The sequence below is a fragment of the Vanellus vanellus genome, assembly GCF_965231255.1.
Source record: "Vanellus vanellus genome assembly, contig: HAP1_SCAFFOLD_40, whole genome shotgun sequence".
NCBI lineage: Eukaryota > Metazoa > Chordata > Aves > Charadriiformes > Charadriidae > Vanellus > Vanellus vanellus.
In genome coordinates, this window is record NW_028127876.1 from 2,393,942 (window position 1) to 2,407,040 (window position 13,099).

A 13,099-nucleotide genomic window follows, 5' to 3' on the forward strand; every position below is an offset into this window, starting at 1 on the left:
GGTTCCTCACAGGTATGTCCCTCAGGCTTTTTTCCAGTGGTTTAGGGTCCTGTCATCCCAGGTAGCAACCCCAGACTCCTCCAGGGAAGACACCCGAGATGATATTTCGCTCTTGACAGTGGTCCATCCTGCGGGATCTACCCAGAACTCCTCCCAGGCATCTCCCGCAGAGTTTTCTCCAATGCTTTAGGGCCCTGTGATCCCGGGTAGCAACCCCAGACTCCTCCAGGGAAGATACCCGAGATGATTTTTCTCCTTGGGCAATGCTCCATCCTCTGGGATTCGCTGGAGATTCCTCACAGGTATGTCCCTCAGTCTTTTTTCTGGTGGTTTAGGGCCCTGTGATCCCAGGTGGCAACCCCAGACTCCTCCAGGGAAGATACCCGAGATGATTTTTCTCCTTGGGCAATGCTCCATCCTCTGGGATGCACCAGAGATTCTTCCCAGTCGTCTCCCGCAGATATTTTTCCTGTGGTTTGGGGCCCTGTAATCCTGGGTAGCAACCCCAGACTCCTCCAGGGAAGATACCCGAGGTGATTTTTCTCCTTGGACAATGCTGCATCGTCTGGGATTCACCGGAGACTCCTCGCAGGTATGTCCCTGAGTCTTTTTTCCAGTGGTTTAGGGTCCTGTCATCCCGGGTAGCAACCCCAGACTCCTCCAGGGAAGATACCCAAGATGATATTTCTCTCTTGACAGTGGTCCATCCTGCGGGATCTACCCAGAACTCTTCCAAGGCGTCTCCCGCAGAGTTTTCTCCAATGCTTTAGGGCCCTGTCATCCCGGGTAGCAACCCCAGACTCCTCCAGGGAAGATACCCGAGATGATTTTTCTCCTTGGACTATTGTCCATCCTTCGGGATGCACCCGAGACTCCTCCCAGCTCTGTTTCTGAGTGTTTTCTTCCTGGCGTTTAGGGCCCTGTGATCCCAGGTAGCAACCCCAGACTCCTCCAGGGAAGATACCCGAGGTGATTTTTCTCCTTGGGCAATTCTCCATCCTTTGGGATTCACCGGAGATTCCTCACAGGTATGTCCCTCAGTCTTTTCTCTGGTGGTTTAGGGCCCTGTGATTCCAGGTGTCAACCCCAGACTCCTCCAGGGAAGATACCCGAGATGATTTTTCTCCTTGGGCAATGCTCCATCCTCGGGGATGCACCAGAGATTCTTCCCAGTCGTCTCCCGCAGATATTTTTCCTGTGGTTTGGGGCCCTGTAATCCTGGGTAGCAACCCCAGACTCCTCCAGGGAAGATACCCGAGGTGATTTTTCTCCTTGGACAATGCTGCATCGTCTGGGATTCACCGGAGACTCCTCGCAGGTATGTCCCTGAGTCTTTTTTCCGGTGGTTTAGGGTCCTGTCATCCCGGGTAGCAACCCCAGACTCCTCCAGGGAAGATACCCAAGATGATATTTCTCTCTTGACAGTGGTCCATCCTGCGGGATCTACCCAGAAGTCTTCCCAAGCGTCTCCCGCAGAGGTTTCTCCAATGCTTTAGGGCCCTGTGATCCCGGGTAGCAACCCCAGACTCCTCCAGGGAAGATACCCGAGATGAATTTTCTCCTTAGAAAATGTTCCATCCTCTGGGATGCATCTGAGATTCTTCCCAGGCATCTCCCGCAGCCTTTTCTCCAGTGGTTTGGGGCCCTTTTATCCCAGGTAGCAACCCCAGACTCCTCCAGGGAAGATACCCGAGATGATTTTTCTCTTTAGAATCTGCTCCATCCTCTGGGATGTACCCCTGACTCCTCCCAGGTGTCTCCCGCAGACTTTTCTCTAGTGGTTTAGGTATCTGAAATCCCAGGTAGCAACCCCAGACTCCTCCAGGGAAGATACCCGAGATGATTTTTCTCCTTGGGCAATGCTCCATCCTCTGGGATGCATGTGAGATTCTTCCCAGGCATCTCCCGCAGATAGTTTTCCTGTGGTTTGGTGCCCTGTAATCCCGGGTAGCAACCCCAGACTCCTCCAGGGAAGATACCCGAGATGAATTTTCTCCTTGGGCAATGCTCCATCCTCTGGGATTCACCGGAGACTCCTCGCAGGTATGTCCCTGAGTCTTTTTTCCGGTGGTTTAGGGTCCTGTGTTCCCGGGTAGCAACCCCAGACTCCTCCAGGGAAGGTACCTGAGATGATTTTTCTCCTTGGATAATGCTCCATCCTCTGGGATGCATCCGAGACTTATCCCAGCTATGTCCCTGAGTCTTTATTCCGGTGATTTAGGGTCCTGTCATCTCGGGTAGCAACCCCAGACTTCTCCAGGGAAGATACCTGAGATTATTTTCCTCCTTGGGCAATGCTCCATCCTTCGGGATGCACCCGAGACTCCTCCCAGCTCTGTTTCTGAGTGTTTTCTTCCTGGGGTTTAGGGCCCTGTGATCCCAGGTAGCAAGCCCAGACTCCTCCAGGGAAGATACCCGAGATGATTTTTCTCCTTGGGCAATGCTCCATCCTCCTGGATTCACTGGAGATTCCTCACAGGTATGTCCCTCAGTCTTTTTTCTGGTGGTTTAGGGCCCTGTGATCCCAGGTGGCAACCCCAGACTCCTCCAGGGAAGATACCCGAGATGATTTTTCTCCTTTGGCAATGCTCCATCCTCTGGGATGCACCAGAGATTCTTCCCAGTCGTCTCCCGCAGATATTTTTCCTGTGGTTTGGGGCCCTGTAATCCTGGGTAGCAACCGCAGACTCCTCCAGGGAAGATACCCAAGATGATTTTTCTCCTTGGGCAATGCTCCATCCTCTGGAATTCACCGGAGGTTCCTCACAGGTATGTCCCTCAGTCTTTTTTCCGGTGGTTTAGGGTCCTGTCATCCCAGGTAGCAACCCCAGACTGCTCCAGGGAAGATACTTGAGATGATTTTCCTCCTTTGGCAGTACTCCATCTTCTGGGATGCACCTGAGATTCCTCCCAGTCGTCTCCTCCAGACATTTTTCCTGTGGTTTGGGGCCCTATAATCCTGGATAGCAAGACCAGACTTCTCCAGGGAAGATATCCGAGATGATTTTTCTCCTTGAACAATTCTCCATCCTGCGGGATGCACCGGAGACTCCTCCCAGCTCTGTTTCTGAGTGTTTTCTTCCTGGGGTTTAGGGCCCTGTGATCCCAGGTAGCAACTCCAGACTCCTCCAGGAAAGATACCCAAGATGATTTTTCTCCTTTGACAATGCTCCATCCTGCGGGATGCACCCGAGACTGCTCGCAGGTATGTCACCGAGTCTTATTTCCGGTGGTTTAGGGCCCTGTCATCCCGGGTAGCAAGCCCAGACTCCTCCAGGGAAGATACCCAAGATGATATTTCTCTCTTGACAGTGGCCCATCCTGCGGGATCTACCCAGAACTCTTCCCAGGCGTCTCCCGCAGAGGTTTCTCCAATGCTTTAGGGCCCTGTGATCCCAGGTAGCAACCCCAGACTCCTCCAGGGAAGATACCCGAGATGAATTTTCTCCTTAGAAAATGTTCCATCCTCTGGGATGCATCTGAGATTCTTCCCAGGCATCTCCCGCAGACTTTTTTCCAGTGGTTTGGGGCCCTGTTAGCCCAGGTAGCAACCCCAGACTCCTCCAGGGAAGATACCCGAGATGAATTTTCTCCTTAGAAAATGTTCCATCCTCTGGGATGCATCTGAGATTCTTCCCAGGCATCTCCCGCAGCCTTTTCTCCAGTGGTTTGGGGCCCTCTTATCCCAGGTAGCAACCCCAGACTCCTCCAGGGAAGATACCCGAGATGATTTTTCTCTTTAGAATATGCTCCATCGTCTGGGATGTACCCCTGACTCCTCCCAGGTGTCTCCCGCAGACTTTTCTCTAGTGGTTTAGGTATCTGAAATCCCAGGTAGCAACCCCGGACTCCTCCAGGGAAGATACCCGAGATGATTTTTCTCCTTGGGCAATGCTCCATCCTCTGGGATGCACCAGAGATTCTTCCCAGTCGTCTCCCGCAGATATTTTTCCTGTGGTTTGGGGCCCTGTAATCCTGGGTAGCAACCGCAGACTCCTCCAGGGAAGATACCCGAGGTGATTTTTCTCCTTGGACAATGCTGCATCGTCTGGGATTCACCGGAGACTCCTCGCAGGTATGTCCCTGAGTCTTTTTTCTGGTGGTTTAGGGTCCTGTCATCCCGGGTAGCAACCCCAGACTCCTCCAGGGAAGACACCCGAGATGATTTTTCTCTCTTGACAGTGGTCCATCCTGCGGGATCTACCCAGAACTCTTCCCAGGCATCTCCCGCAGAGTTTTCTCCAATGCTTTAGGGCCCTGTGATCCCAGGTGGCAACCCCAGACTCCTCCAGGGAAGATACCCGAGATGATTTTTATCCTTGGACTATTGTCCATCCTTCGGGATGCACCCGAGACTCCTCCCAGCTCTGTTCCTGAGTGTTTTCTTCCTGGCGTTTAGGGCCCTGTGATCCCAGGTAGCAATGCCAGACTCCTCCAGGGAAGATACCCGAGATGATTTTTCTCCTTGGGCAATGCTCCATCCTCTGGGATGCACCTGAGATTTCTCCCAGGCATCTCCCACAGATATTTTTCCTGTGGTTTGGCGTACTGTAATCCTGGGTAGCAACCCCAGACTCCTCCAGGGAAGATACCTGAGATGATTTTTCTCCTTGGGCAATGCTCCATCCTCTGGAATTCACCGGAGGTTCCTCACAGGTATGTCCCTCAGTCTTTTTTCCAGTGGTTTAGGGTCCTGTCATCCCAGGTAGCAACCCCAGACTCCTCCAGGGAAGACACCCGAGATGATATTTCTCTCTTGACAGTGGTCCATCCTGCGGGATCTACCCAGTACTCCTCCCAGGCATCTCCCGCAGAGTTTTCTCCAATGCTTTAGGGCCCTGTGATCCCGGGTAGCAACCCCAGACTCCTCCAGGGAAGATACCCGAGATGATTTTTCTCCTTGGGCAATGCTCCATCCTCTGGGATTCGCTGGAGATTCCTCACAGGTATGTCCCTCAGTCTTTTTTCTGGTGGTTTAGGGCCCTGTGATCCCAGGTGGCAACCCCAGACTCCTCCAGGGAAGATACCCGAGATGATTTTTCTCCTTGGGCAATGCTCCATCCTCTGGGATGCACCAGAGATTCTTCCCAGTCGTCTCCCGCAGATATTTTTCCTGTGGTTTGGGGCCCTGTAATCCTGGGTAGCAACCCCAGACTCCTCCAGGGAAGATACCCGAGGTGATTTTTCTCCTTGGACAATGCTGCATCGTCTGGGATTCACCGGAGACTCCTCGCAGGTATGTCCCTGAGTCTTTTTTCCGGTGGTTTAGGGTCCTGTCATCCCGGGTAGCAACCCCAGACTCCTCCAGGGAAGATACCCAAGATGATATTTCTCTCTTGACAGTGGTCCATCCTGCGGGATCTACCCAGAAGTCTTCCCAAGCGTCTCCCGCAGAGGTTTCTCCAATGCTTTAGGGCCCTGTGATCCCGGGTAGCAACCCCAGACTCCTCCAGGGAAGATACCCGAGATGAATTTTCTCCTTAGAAAATGTTCCATCCTCTGGGATGCATCTGAGATTCTTCCCAGGCATCTCCCGCAGCCTTTTCTCCAGTGGTTTGGGGCCCTTTTATCCCAGGTAGCAACCCCAGACTCCTCCAGGGAAGATACCCGAGATGATTTTTCTCTTTAGAATCTGCTCCATCCTCTGGGATGTACCCCTGACTCCTCCCAGGTGTCTCCCGCAGACTTTTCTCTAGTGGTTTAGGTATCTGAAATCCCAGGTAGCAACCCCAGACTCCTCCAGGGAAGATACCCGAGATGATTTTTCTCCTTGGGCAATGCTCCATCCTCTGGAATTCACCGGAGGTTCCTCACAGGTATGTGCCTCAGTCTTTTTTCCAGTGGTTTAGGGTCCTGTCATCCCAGGTAGCAACCCTAGACTGCTCCAGGGAAGATACTTGAGATGATTTTCCTCCTTTGGCAGTACTCCATCCTCTGGGATGCACCTGAGATTCCTCCCAGTCGTCTCCTGCAGACATTTTTCCTGTGGTTTGGGGCCCTATAATCCTGGATAGCAAGACCAGACTTCTCCAGGGAAGATATCCGAGATGATTTTTCTCCTTGGACAATTCTCCATCCTGCGGGATGCACCCGAGACTCCTCCCAGCTCTGTTTCTGAGTGTTTTCTTCCTGGGGTTTAGGGCCCTGTGATCCCAGGTAGCAACTCCAGACTCCTCCAGGAAAGATACCCAAGATGATTTTTCTCCTTGGACAATGCTCCATCCTGCGTGATGCACCCGAGACTGCTCGCAGGTATGTCACCGAGTCTTATTTCCGGTGGTTTAGGGCCCTGTGATCCCGGGTAGCAAACCCAGACTCCTCCAGGGAAGATACCCGAGATGATTTTTCTCCTTGGGCAATGCTCCATCCTCTGGGATGCACCAGAGATTCTTCCCAGTCGTCTCCCGCAGATATTTTTCCTGTGGTTTGGGGCCCTGTAATCCTGGGTAGCAACCCCAGACTCCTGCAGGGAAGATACCCGAGGTGATTTTTCTCCTTGGACAATGCTGCATCGTCTGGGATTCACCGGAGACTCCTCGCAGGTATGTCCCTGAGTCTTTTTTCCGGTGGTTTAGGGTCCTGTCATCCCGGGTAGCAACCCCAGACTCCTCCAGGGAAGACACCCGAGATGATTTTTCTCTCTTGACAGTGGTCCATCCTGCGGGATCTACCCAGAACTCTTCCCAGGCATCTCCCGCAGAGTTTTCTCCAATGCTTTAGGGCCCTGTGATCCCAGGTGGCAACCCCAGACTCCTCCAGGGAAGATACCCGAGATGATTTTTATCCTTGGACTATTGTCCATCCTTCGGGATGCACCCGAGACTCCTCCCAGCTCTGTTTCTGAGTGTTTTCTTCCTGGCGTTTAGGGCCCTGTGATCCCAGGTAGCAACGCCAGACTCCTCCAGGGAAGATACCCGAGATGATTTTTCTCCTTGGGCAATGCTCCATCCTCTGGGATTCACCGGAGATTCCTCACAGGTATGTCCCTCAGTCTTTTTTCTGGTGTTTTAGGGTCCTGTCATCCCGGGTAGCAACCCCAGACTCCTCCAGGGAAGATACCCAAGATGATATTTCTCTCTTGACAGTGGTCCATCCTGCGGGATCTACCCAGAAGTCTTCCCAAGCGTCTCCCGCAGAGGTTTCTCCAATGCTTTAGGGCCCTGTGATCCCGGGTAGCAACCCCAGACTCCTCCAGGGAAGATACCCGAGATGAATTTTCTCCTTAGAAAATGTTCCATCCTCTGGGATGCATCTGAGATTCTTCCCAGGCATCTCCCGCAGACTTTTCTCCAGTGGTTTGGGGCCCTGTTATCCCAGGTAGCAACCCCAGTCTCCTCCAGGGAAGATACCCGAGATGATTTTTCTCTTTAGAATCTGCTCCATCCTCTGGGATGTACCCCTGACTCCTCCCAGGTGTCTCCCGCAGACTTTTCTCTAGTGGTTTAGGTATCTGAAATCCCAGGTAGCAACCCCAGACTCCTCCAGGGAAGATACCCGAGATGATTTTTCTCCTTGGGCAATGCTCCATCCTCTGGGATGCACCAGAGATTCTTCCCAGTCGTCTCCCGCAGATATTTTTCCTGTGGTTTGGGGCCCTGTAATCCTGGGTAGCAACCGCAGACTCCTCCAGGGAAGATACCCGAGGTGATTTTTCTCCTTGGACAATGCTGCATCGTCTGGGATTCACCGGAGACTCCTCGCAGGTATGTCCCTGAGTCTTTTTTCCGGTGGTTTAGGGTCCTGTCATCCCGGGTAGCAACCCCAGACTCCTCCAGGGAAGACACCCGAGATGATTTTTCTCTCTTGACAGTGGTCCATCCTGCGGGATCTACCCAGAACTCTTCCCAGGCATCTCCCGCAGAGTTTTCTCCAATGCTTTAGGGCCCTGTGATCCCAGGTGGCAACCCCAGACTCCTCCAGGGAAGATACCCGAGATGATTTTTATCCTTGGACTATTGTCCATCCTTCGGGATGCACCCGAGACTCCTCCCAGCTCTGTTCCTGAGTGTTTTCTTCCTGGCGTTTAGGGCCCTGTGATCCCAGGTAGCAATGCCAGACTCCTCCAGGGAAGATACCCGAGATGATTTTTCTCCTTGGGCAATGCTCCATCCTCTGGGATGCACCTGAGATTTCTCCCAGGCATCTCCCACAGATATTTTTCCTGTGGTTTGGCGTACTGTAATCCTGGGTAGCAACCCCAGACTCCTCCAGGGAAGATACCTGAGATGATTTTTCTCCTTGGGCAATGCTCCATCCTCTGGAATTCACCGGAGGTTCCTCACAGGTATGTCCCTCAGTCTTTTTTCCAGTGGTTTAGGGTCCTGTCATCCCAGGTAGCAACCCCAGACTCCTCCAGGGAAGACACCCGAGATGATATTTCTCTCTTGACAGTGGTCCATCCTGCGGGATCTACCCAGAACTCCTCCCAGGCATCTCCCGCAGAGTTTTCTCCAATGCTTTAGGGCCCTGTGATCCCGGGTAGCAACCCCAGACTCCTCCAGGGAAGATACCCGAGATGATTTTTCTCCTTGGGCAATGCTCCATCCTCTGGGATTCGCTGGAGATTCCTCACAGGTATGTCCCTCAGTCTTTTTTCTGGTGGTTTAGGGCCCTGTGATCCCAGGTGGCAACCCCAGACTCCTCCAGGGAAGATACCCGAGATGATTTTTCTCCTTGGGCAATGCTCCATCCTCTGGGATGCACCAGAGATTCTTCCCAGTCGTCTCCCGCAGATATTTTTCCTGTGGTTTGGGGCCCTGTAATCCTGGGTAGCAACCCCAGACTCCTCCAGGGAAGATACCCGAGGTGATTTTTCTCCTTGGACAATGCTGCATCGTCTGGGATTCACCGGAGACTCCTCGCAGGTATGTCCCTGAGTCTTTTTTCCGGTGGTTTAGGGTCCTGTCATCCCGGGTAGCAACCCCAGACTCCTCCAGGGAAGATACCCAAGATGATATTTCTCTCTTGACAGTGGTCCATCCTGCGGGATCTACCCAGAAGTCTTCCCAAGCGTCTCCCGCAGAGGTTTCTCCAATGCTTTAGGGCCCTGTGATCCCGGGTAGCAACCCCAGACTCCTCCAGGGAAGATACCCGAGATGAATTTTCTCCTTAGAAAATGTTCCATCCTCTGGGATGCATCTGAGATTCTTCCCAGGCATCTCCCGCAGCCTTTTCTCCAGTGGTTTGGGGCCCTTTTATCCCAGGTAGCAACCCCAGACTCCTCCAGGGAAGATACCCGAGATGATTTTTCTCTTTAGAAAATGCTCCATCCTCTGGGATGTACCCCTGACTCCTCCCAGTTGTCTCCCGCATACTTTTCTCTAGTGGTTTAGGTATCTGAAATCCCAGGTAGCAACCCCAGACTCCTCCAGGGAAGATACCCGAGATGATTTTTCTCCTTGGGCAATGCTCCATCCTCTGGGATGCACCAGAGATTCTTCCCAGTCGTCTCCCGCAGATATTTTTCCTGTGGTTTGGGGCCCTGTAATCCTGGGTAGCAACCCCAGACTCCTGCAGGGAAGATACCCGAGGTGATTTTTCTCCTTGGACAATGCTGCATTGTCTGGGATTCACCGGAGACTCCTCGCAGGTATTTCCCTGAGTCTTTATTCCGGTGGTTTAGGGTCCTGTCATCCCGGGTAGCAACCCCAGACTCCTCCAGGGAAGATACCCAAGATGATATTTCTCTCTTGACAGTGGTCCATCCTGCGGGATCTACCCAGAAGTCTTCCCAAGCGTCTCCCGCAGAGGTTTCTCCAATGCTTTAGGGCCCTGTGATCTCGGGTAGCAACCCCAGACTCCTCCAGGGAAGATACCCGAGATGAATTTTCTCCTTAGAAAATGTTCCATCCTCTGGGATGCATCTGAGATTCTTCCCAGGCATCTCCCGCAGACTTTTCTCCAGTGGTTTGGGGCCCTGCTATCCCAGGTAGCAACCCCAGACTCCTCCAGGGAAGATACCCAAGATGATATTTCTCTCTTGACAGTGGTCCATCCTGCAGGATCTACCCAGAACTCTTCCCAGGCGTCTCCCGGAGAGGTTTCTCCAATGCTTTAGGGCCCTGTGATCCCGGGTAGCAACCCCAGACTCCTCCAGGGAAGATACCCGAGATGAATTTTCTCCTTAGAAAATGTTCCATCCTCTGGGATGCATCTGAGATTCTTCCCAGGCATCTCCCACAGACTTTTCTCCAGTGGTTTGGGGCCCTTTTATCCCAGGTAGCAACCCCAGACTCCTCCAGGGAAGATACCCGAGATGATTTTTCTCTTTAGAATCTGCTCCATCCTCTGGGATGTACCCCTGACTCCTCCCAGGTGTCTCCCGCAGACTTTTCTCTAGTGGTTTAGGTATCTGAAATCCCAGGTAGCAACCCCAGACTCCTCCAGGGAAGATACCCGAGATGATTTTTCTCCTTGGGCAATGCTCCATCCTCTGGGATGCACCAGAGATTCTTCCCAGTCGTGTCCCGCAGATAGTTTTCCTGTGGTCTGGGGCCCTGTAATCCCGGGTAGCAACCCCAGACTCCTCCAGGGAAGATACCCGAGGTGATTTTTCTCCTTGGAGAATGCTGCATCGTCTGGGATTCACCGGAGACTCCTCGCAGGTATGTCCCTGAGTTTTTTCCGGTGGTTTAGGGTCCTGTCATCCCAGGTAGCAACCCCAGACTCCTCCAGGGAAGATACCCAAGATGATATTTCTCTCTTGACAGTGGTCCATCCTGCGGGATCTACCCAGAAGTCTTCCCAGGCGTCTCCCACAGAGGTTTCTCCAATGCTTTAGGGCCCTGTGATCCCGGGTAGCAACCCCAGACTCCTCCGGGGAAGATACCCGAGATGAATTTTCTCCTTAGAAAATGTTCCATCCTCTGGGATGCATCTGAGATTCTTCCCAGGCATCTCCCGCAGACTTTTCTCCAGTGGTTTGGGGCCCTTTTATCCCAGGTAGCAACCGCAGACTCCTCCAGGGAAGATACCCGAGATGATTTTTCTCTTTAGAAAATGCTCCATCCTCTGGGATATACCACTGACTCCTCCCAGGTGTCTCCCGCAGACTTTTCTCTAGTGGTTTAGGTATCTGAAATCCCAGGTAGCAACCCCAGACTCCTCCAGGGAAGATACCCGAGATGATTTTTCTCCTTGGGCAATGCTCCATCCTCTGGGATTCACCGGAGACTCCTCGCAGGTATGTCCCTGACTCTTTTTTCCTGTGGTTTAGGGTCCTGTGTTCCCGGGTAGCAACCCCAGACTCCTCCAGGGAAGGTACCCGAGATGATTTTTCTCTTTAGAAAATGCTCCATCCTCTGGGATGCATCTGAGACTTATCACAGCTATGTCCCTGAGTCTTTATTCCGGTGGTTTAGGGTCCTGTCATCCCAGGTAGCAACCCCAGACTCCTCCAGGGAAGATACCCAAGATGATTTTTATCCTTGGGCAATTCTCCAACCTCTGGGATACATCCGAGATTCTTCCCAGTCGTCTCCCGCAGACATTTTTCCTGTGGTTTGGGGTACTATAATCCTGGATAGCAAGCCCAGACTCCTCCAGCGAAGATAGCCAAGATGATTTTTCTCCTTGGACAATGCTCCATCCTGCGAGATGCAACCGAGACTCCTCCTACGTCTGTTTCTGAGTGTTCTCTTCCTGGGTTTTAGGGCCCTGTGATCCCGGGTAGCAACCCCAGACTCCTCCAGGGAAGATAGCCGAGATGATTTTTCTCTTTAGAATCTGCTCCATCCTCTGGGATGTACCCCTGACTCCTCCCAGGTGTCTCCCGCAGACTTTTCTCTAGTGGTTTAGGTATCTGAAATCCCAGGTATCAACCCCAGACTCCTCCAGGGAAGATACCCGAGATGATTTTTCTCCTTGGGCAATGCTCCATCCTCTGGGATGCACCTGAGATTTCTCCCAGCTCTGTTTCTGAGTGTTTTCTTCCTGGGGTTTAGAGCCTTTTAATCCCAGGTAGCAACTCCAGACTCCTCCAGGAAAGATACCCAAGATGATTTTTGTCCTTTGACAATGCTCCATCCTGCGGGATGCACCCGAGACTGCTCGCAGGTATGTCACTGAGTCTTATTTCCGGTGGTTTAGGGCCCTGTGATCCCGGGTAGCAACCCCAGACTCCTCCAGGGAAGATACCCGAGATGATTTTTCTCTTTAGAAAATGCTCCATCCTCTGGGATGCATCCGAGACTTATCCCAGCTATGTCCCTGAGTCTTTATTCCGGTGATTTAGGGTCCTGTCATCTCGGGTAGCAACCCCAGACTCCTCCAGGGAAGATACCTGAGATGATTTTCCTCCTTGGGCAATGCTCCATCCTCTGGGATGCATCCGAGACATATCGCAGCTATGTCCCTGAGACATTTTTCCGTTGGTTTAGGGTCCTGTCATCCCAGGTAGCAACCCCAGACTCCTCCAGGGAAGATACCCGAGATGAATTTTCTCCTTAGAAAATGTTCCATCCTCTTGGATGCATCTGAGATTCTTCCCAGGCATCTCCCGCAGACTTTTCTCCAGTGGTTTGGGGCCCTTTTATCGCAGGTACCAACCCCAGACTCCTCCAGGGAAGATACCCGAGATGATTTTTCTCTTTAGAAAATGCTCCATCCTCTGGGATGTACCCCTGACTCCTCCCAGTTGTCTCCCGCATACTTTTCTCTAGTGGTTTAGGTATCTGAAATCCCAGGTAGCAACCCCAGACTCCTCCAGGGAAGATACCCGAGATGATTTTTCTCCTTGGGCAATGCTCCATCCTCTGGGATGCACCAGAGATTCTTCCCAGTCGTCTCCCGCAGATATTTTTCCTGTGGTTTGGGGCCCTGTAATCCTGGGTAGCAACCCCAGACTCCTCCAGGGAAGATACCCGAGGTGATTTTTCTCCTTGGACAATGCTGCATTGTCTGGGATTCACCGGAGACTCCTCGCAGGTATTTCCCTGAGTCTTTTTTCCGGTGGTTTAGGGTCCTGTCATCCCGGGTAGCAACCCCAGACTCCTCCAGGGAAGATACCCAAGATGATATTTCTCTCTTGACAGTGGTCCATCCTACAGGATCTACCCAGAAGTCTTCCCAAGCGTCTCCCGCAGAGGTTTCTCCAATGCTT